Here is an 8,601-nt window from a genome sequence, read left to right as displayed (position 1 = left end):
ATAGGAATCAGTCTTATTATATCTGGATATTTATAAGAAAGCCTTAACAAAAATAGAAAATCAAATACCGACTGAGTTATATAATATGTTAGATGCTAGAAGACTGTCAACTATGCAAGAAGATAAACATATTAAAATTCAAGAGCTATTTTTTTTTTGTGTTACTATTGCTCCAGATGAAATGGAAAAGACACTTGAGGTGGTAGATAGAAAAGTCTTTAATAGAAAACATAGAATAACTAGTCTAATGCTAGGAAGGGTAAATGAAATAATAAAGGAGACTCAAAAAGCATGGGTTAAATTCCTTGAAGAGAACAAAGGATTCTTTACTTCATCGGAAACCAAGACAAACACTGTAGATACCCCGGTTGAAGGAAAAGGAAAGGGGATTATGGGTACTTCACCTTCAATTTTTAAAAATATTAAGATAGTGGAAATTGATCCCCGGTAAATACAAATGTACAAACAAATATTGAGATACTAGTTAATATAGAGAGTGAACAAGTTAATGTTGTACATGACACTAATATTGAGGATAATAGTCCTCCAAATATAAATGTACAGGTTGAGGTTATAGTTACTACAGAGGAACCAATAGTTACACAAACTTCACCAAGTGGTGAAGCCACCGGTGCAAGTGAGGAATTTATAAAGGAAAAATCTTCAGAGGAGAAGAAAGTGGAATCTAGCAAGGAACCGGTAGTTGGTCAATCATTGTTGTCAATTGATACCTCACAGATCAAAAAGAAAAACATAACAAAGATGAGTCCCACTGAACTCATGATGATGGAAACACAAAAACTAATGAAGGAAGGATCTACAGATAAAGGGATTATTGATCAGTCAATCACAGTTTACACAGACTAGTCCCGGAGTGTAAGATTGAAAATGAAGCAAGCCCATTCAACAAGCTTAAGATAATTACTAAGTGTATTTCAAAGTATTTTCAATCCTTATAATATATTTCAAACCGACAAGCATTGGAGAGGTTTACTCAGGCTAAGAGAGTTGCATTTGATCAAGTAATTGAATCTGAGAAGAAAAAGATTGATGAGAAGCTGAAACTAATAGAAAAATCTTTGAATCAATGTACAAATATTTATAGGGTATGTTGTAACACTGATATACTTACAACTAATGTGGATAAAAACATAAAAAGAACTTCATGAGAAAATTGCAAATATAGCTAATTCTTTAATAGATTGATTTCATTGACTACATCAATTGATCATGCCACTTTATATACCATCTGTATATAGTTGCGCCAATTCTGTTTCCTAGATAGATAGATTCCAGTAAGTGAGAAATTAATCAAACTATAAGAGGTGAAAACACATATCTGTTATATACTCTAGGGTGGGCCCCTAAACTAATCTCGTCACCCACTATTGAGACTGAACAAAAGAGAGCAGAGTTTTTTAGGGAGAACTTATACTGCAGCAACACCCATAGAATAGTAGGGCAAAAGCAGTTCTGGTCAAATTTTGATTTTGGAAAACCAAATTTTTGTTCTTGATAAGGAAAGATAAAATTATAAGAAGAGTCGGAAGTCTGAGAGGCTTGGTGAGTCCCCGATTGGATTCAGTCAGTGTACATAAGAAAGAATGTATGGATATGGTAGAAAAGTCCGTACCGGCAAAGGTAAATGAAAAAGAGTCATTTGTACATATATTAAGTGGACTTGTATCTATTTATAGCACATTCAAACAAGTTTGGGATACCTATCTTGAGCTATTGGAGAAGGCTTATCCAAAAAATTTAAAATTTGTCAAGCTCTAGTAAGATTTTTTGGGATATTCATTATACAGTTCTTTTTCTTTAACATTCTTTTTAGAATTTTTAATGGCATTGATGTCAAAGGGGGAGTGATATAAATGTGAAAAAGAATAAAAAGAGTTGTATACATTAGGGGGAGCTATGGAGATATGAAGATGTGGAGTACATTAATGGATATTTAGCTCAGGGAGAGTAGGTAGGATGAAACCAATAGATGAAACCTTGACCATTTTTCACATGAGTGTTTCCATCAATGCCAAAGGGGGAGATTGTTGGCAATTGACACTCAATTGGTTGGTTTCACTATGGTGTCATTGATGGAAACATGGTATTGTGTTTTGGCTTCATGTTTTGGTTCAGTTGTGAACCGGCAAGCACTTCACAGATACTACACCAGAACCGGCACCGACATCGACAGGACAAAAGGATTTCTTTAGTTACTAACAATGTAGGTTGACATGGTTTTAGAAAAAAGTTTATCGATATTGGAGGCCAACATCTCTTGGATCCGACATCAACAATTGATTTTGATACTTATGCATTTATGTTATCTAGTCGATAAGTAATTTGATATTATATATATATATATATATATTTGTAAGCCAACATAAGGCATGATAATTTGTATAGGGTATATAGGTCAATTAGATAGATCATTTTGATAGGGATCATGATGCAAATATGTAATTGAAAGGAATATGTCTGAGAGATTATGTATGTGAGGAAATTCATGTAAGGGTTATTCTAGTAAAGGGTTTAGTGTTTCAACCGGAACAGACAGAGCTTAAACCGGAACTGTATTCTAGCATAGAAGATACTATCTTAGAAGTTCAACACTTATCCGAATTGTAGTCTGAATTTTTATGTAGTTAGTGAGGCTCCTTTTGTGATTGAGTAGTGTGCTCTAAGTTGTAAGCCTTCCTGCAAGTGCAGGCCCTTCATATTTTGTAATATCTCTTCATATGGCCAATGGATTGATATTGTGGGTCACAAATCCCACCATAGTGTTTCCTCTTTGAGGTTTTCCATGTATAATTATGTGTCTTATGGTTCTCATTTATGTGATTGGCTTAGTGGTTGCTTTACTTCTTTCAATTTTGTATCTACCGGTATACCAGTTGGTGTATGCATGTTTTAATAGGATTAAAATTAATCATTCTGGTATAGCACTAATTCACCCCCCACTCTTAGTGTTATTGGATTCCAATAATGAACTCAACAATGACATTAATCGGTTATGCTAACAACCTTTTGGCATCTCCCAAGGATAAGAAGAAAAGACTAGGAACTTACCTGAAAAGAAATGAACCTACTCAACCCAGTAGTGCCAAAGAGAAGAAGAAGAAAGTTGAGCAAACACCTTCAGTGTCCATTGGTACAAGGATGACAAGAAGTGTTCAAGTCAAAAAGGAACCAACACCCAAAGTACATGCTAAGAAGAAAACTGCAATGAATAAGAGAGGTAGGCAAATCATTCTTCAAGTAGAATCTGAGGATACCAACATTGAAGAGGAACCAAAGAAGATGAAAGCAACTGGTAAGAAATCCAAACCAGTAGGAGACACTTCAAAGAAAATTATTCCTATTGATATTTTAACTTACAAGCCTATGACTGATTTTGATAGAACTGTAAAAACATTGGGGAGGAATAGGTTTGATAATGTGAAAGAGTGTTGATTCATTTGATGATGATCAAAAGCAATAAATTGTTCAAAAGGTATTCAACCACTTGTGTCAATACAATTGATTGCCTCAAGATATTGAAAAGGATATTTCTGATTCTTTGTATTCTATTCTTGTAAATAAATGGAAAATGGTTGTAGTACAAGATCAAGAAATTATTGATAGAGTTTTCATTCAATATTTTCTCGAGTTACCTAGAGATGAATTATTAGAATTGCTTGATAATTTCAAAGGACAGTTTAATTCTAAGGCAAGAAGATTGAAGTTATTGAGTGGAAAGGTTCAATCTGTTGAAGTTTATACTCATGAGATAGCCAGAAATATTCAAAGGATGCATGAGAAAATGAAGTCTCATAAAACTGATCAAACAGAGACTAGAGCTCAACCAGAGCTAGATGAAGAAGAAATTATTGTACTAGATATTGTCTATCCTATTAAGAATAAGGATGGCACTACTTCTCTACCAGTTATCATTGTAGATGATATTGATGAAATCCAGGACACTAGTGATACAACTAGTAATATCATTGAACCAATTATGGAACCTTTGCAACAACTGGTCATTATTGTTACAAAGGAAGTAACTAAAGCACCAGTCATTGAACATAGTGTGGATATTCAACCACCACCAAAAAAAAACACCAAATGGAAAATCAACTGCTACCAGTTACAACAGATACACATGAGAAACAAACAGTGACAAAAATAGAGAAAGAGAAAACGGAAAAAGAGGTTGAAGTGAAGGAAACTGAACAAAAAAATGAGGAAGTGAAAGAGAAAATAGAGGAGAAGATAGCAAATAAAACATGAGAAAAGGAAAAAGAAAAGGTAAATCATCAAACTGATGATGAGGATGACTCAATAAGAATCAAATTACCTATAGATGTAGATAATATGAGTGCATTTGAACTCATGGAGATTTCTTCTGTGATGCAATCTAGAGCTCAAAATAAAAGATTGAAAGAGCAGAGGAAAGAAGAAGAAACAATTCAAACTGTTGTTGAGATTTTTTTGAGTCTTCTATCAAAGACTGACACTGGAAATTTATCAACCCCTATCGGTAAAATTGGATAGTTGGTTGCTAATGCTTCTGACCAACTGAAGTCCCTTGAAGAACCTACTCAAACTTTAGCTGAGAATAATTACAAAAGGAAGAGAGGAGAGAAAATAATGAAAGATACTGATACAAGGAAGATTGCTTTATCTCTAAATGAAGATCTTTTGAAGACTTCTATTGAAACTAGAGGAAGTATACTAGCCTATACATCTAACATTTCATTTTTCTATCCTAATTTGAAGAAAAGGTGAGAATAGATAGAACAAGAACTAGAAAGGATATGTACTACTTCCATACCTGTACATGATTCAGCCTTAGCATTTGGCAAATCAGTTGATGATTTGCAACATCGATTAGATATTTATGATTGTGAACAAGCTAAGAGACTTTGATCCTTCAAGGAACTCAAGAACTAGTTGAGACGTAAAGTGGACATCTTACAATGAGCATATAAGGATGCAGAAGCAGTTTTGGCGACTACATGGATGCAATGAAGAATTTTCTACACAAGTTATGACAACCATTGAGATCACTAAAACATTATTAGAAACATGGGATAATTCTTTTACTCAGATGAAGATTATTTTCAGTGACACTTTTTTGAAAATTGCAGTGAACACTCCTTGAAAAACTCTTATATTTGTGTATATGTAGTTTTTGATACAATTTTTGATATAATATATAAGTATTTTAGTTTTCAATTTGGCATTGTTGTCAAAGGGGGAGTAGAAATATGTATGTGTTATGAAAATTTTGTATGTATTTTTAAGAGCGAGTAGAAATATGTTTGTACAATTTTTGTAAGTGTTAGGTCCCGGAGATAACTAAGAGGGGGGGTGAATCAGTTGTCAAATAAATTCAAAACAAAAACAACTTGACCAACTTACTGCTTAATACCGGTGAATTGGTCTTTTATATCGATGGATAGTTTTATCAGATAATTGCAATACCGATAAAGATTAATGCATGAAACAAAAAGACAAAGTCATCCACGACACTTAACACCAATATTTGTACGTGGAAATCCTATAAGGGGAAAAACCATGGTGGGAAACCTTACCCACAATCAAATGATACTACTGCAAATAGTAAGTGTATACAAATGGGGTCTGCACCTGCAGAAAGGCCAAGCACCTAGAGCTCACTGCTCAAACACAAAATAGGAGTCACACTGACTACAATTGGATGGTTAAATCCAATAAGGATATACTGCTCAAAATAGCATCTTCATATGTTGGATTCAGTACCGGTGTAGTTCTGATATGCTTTCATAAAAACCTCGCTTCACCTTCAAATGATGTCTGTGTGTATAGCTCTACTTAATCTCGCATATACCTTCACACAATTCTTTTTTGCATTCGTCTATTGATCTTACAAATAAGATCTTACATTTATATCATAACCTAGGACCAATTTTAGTAGGTTGGCTCTAAAAGGTATTACAATAAAATCAATTTACAAATAAATTAATACTTGATGCAATAACCGATTCAACATGTAGGCTTAATGCTTTTACAACAATAATAAGTCATCTCCATAGCATGCCATACTGATCTAGAAAAGATATACCTGTCAGTGTATAACCTGGACCTATTTGACGATAACAACAAATATGCAAATATGAATATACCAATAATCAAATCTCCAAGACAAGGTGTCTAAATGATGTCTTTGACATAACCAAGTGTTTTCCATGCCTTTCCAAGTGTCAGTGATAATTATATCCTGCCGGTGTACTAGATACCGATGACTGTGCATAAGTGACTTGCTTGTCGGTGAATATTGTTGATTCTCCAAAGTGCTAGAGTTGATAAAGTTTAGTAGGTTTTGACATCAATGACAAAACCATACCAAAATACCAACAATCTCCCCCTTTGGCATTGATGGCAACACAAGATGGAAAAACCATCAAAGTGCCAAAATATAAATGCCAAATACCAAAGTACCAATAATTATCAAAATATAAGTAAGCTCTCCCAAAGTAACAATCTCTCCCCCTGAGAGTAACATGTGTTTCCTTGTGTTTTTCCATACCAATCTCTCCCCATTTGACATCAAATGCCAAAGTTACTACCAAGCCAAGTTCATATACAAAATACCAATCAATACAATATACCAACTACTCCCCCTGAGAAGTAGCTTCCTCATCAAAGACTGAAGTAAAAGTTTTTTCTGCTAATTCTGTCATTTGATGACAAACATCAACTCTCTAAGTATCTACTGGTGGGGGTATGACCCCAAGCTGATCTCTAAGATATTCAAAAGTCTCCTTAGGTAGAGGTTTAGTGAAAATATCTACAATCTGCTCTTCAGTATTCACATAAACCAATTTAATTTCTTTTGCTTCAACATTCTCCCTTAGAAAATTCAGTTTGATAGAAACATGTTTGGTTTTAGAATGTAGTACTGGGTTCTTAGATATATCAACTGCTGCAGTGTTACCACAATAGATAGTTATAGGTTCCTTGCATTTTACCTTTATGTCTTTCAACATTTGTTTAATCCATAATACCTGTGTACAATTAGTTGCTGCTGTAACATATTCTGATTCTGTTGTTGATAAGGATGTACAACTTTGTTTCTTACTCAACCAAGAAACTAGTCTATTTCCAAGAAACAATGCTCCTCCGGTGGTGCTTTTTCTATCATCCATATCTCCTTCCCAATTTGCATTTGTGTATGCACATAGTTCAAATTTTTCATCTCTAGGATACCATAATCCAAGATTTGTAGTGTCTTGTAAGTACCAAAAAATCCTTTTTACTATTGATTCATGATTTTCTCTAGGATTACTCTCAAATCTTGAAACAATACATACTGCATTCATGATATCAGGTCTGGTTCTAGTCAAATATAGTAAACCTCCTATCATAGATTTGTACCTAGATGGATTAACAAGTGTAGATTCATCCCTTAGTGATACTTTGTCACTTATAGTCATAGGTGTGCTTACCAGTTTAGAGTTCTCCATCCCAAATTTCTTTAGTAACTCCTTTAAGTACTTGGATTGACTCAAGACTATACCTTTGTCAGTCTGTGAAATCTGCAATCCTAAAAAGAATTTTATTTCTCCAATCATAGACATTTCAAATTCTTGTTGCATTTCAATAGAAAATTATTTACATAGTCCATTTTCTCCTCCAAAGATTATATCATCAACAAAAACTTCTATAACCAAGATGTCATCATTAGTCACTTTATAATATAAGTTGTTGTCAGCATTACCTTTAGAAAAACCAATCTTCAAAAGATACTTATCCAATCTTGCATACCAAGCTCTTGGAGCTTGTTTCAATCCATACAAAGCTTTCCTTAACCTGCAAACCATATCTTTGTTATCTGTCAAAGAAAATCTATCAGAATATTCAATGTAAACTTCTTCTTCAAGATCTCCATTTAGAAATGCACATTTAATATCCATTTGATATACTTTGTAGTTCTTGTGTGCTGCAAAAGCTAAAAATAATCTGACTGCCTCAATTCTAGCTACCGGTGCAAAGGTCTCATTGTAATCAATTCCTTCTTTCTAAGAATATCCCTTACACACTAGTCTTGCTTTATTTCTGATAACCTTACCATCTTCATTAAGTTTGTTTTTGAATACCCATTTGGTTCCAATTACATTTTTATCTTTAGGTCGGGGAACTAATGTCCAAGTGTTATTCTTCTCAATTTGTTCTAATTCTTCTTCCATAGCTTTAATCCAGTGTTTATCTTCACATGCCTCATTAACTAATGATGGTTCAATTTGAGAAATAAGACATACCTCTTCATTTGCCAATCTTCCTCTTGTCATAACTCCTTTATGCTTGTTTCCAATTATCTGATCTTCAGAATGATTTAGTCTTACATACCGAGGTGTCTTTGTTTGTTGTTGTTCCTCAGTCATAGTGGAATTTTCAGATGGTACCGATGTAACTGGATCTTCATTTTGTACCGGTGGGTTCAATGTAGGTTCATTTGTTAGAGTTTTTGTTGCTAGTTCAGAATCTATATACCTTGAGGTTCCTCTGAATTGTTCACCAATCTTCACATTTGTACTCTCAACAACTTTATGCAATCTTTTGTTAAAACATCTATATGCT

Source organism: Cryptomeria japonica, chromosome 7 (assembly GCF_030272615.1).
Source record: "Cryptomeria japonica chromosome 7, Sugi_1.0, whole genome shotgun sequence".
Taxonomy (NCBI): domain Eukaryota; kingdom Viridiplantae; phylum Streptophyta; class Pinopsida; order Cupressales; family Cupressaceae; genus Cryptomeria; species Cryptomeria japonica.
Note: the sequence above shows the minus strand (reverse complement) of the source record.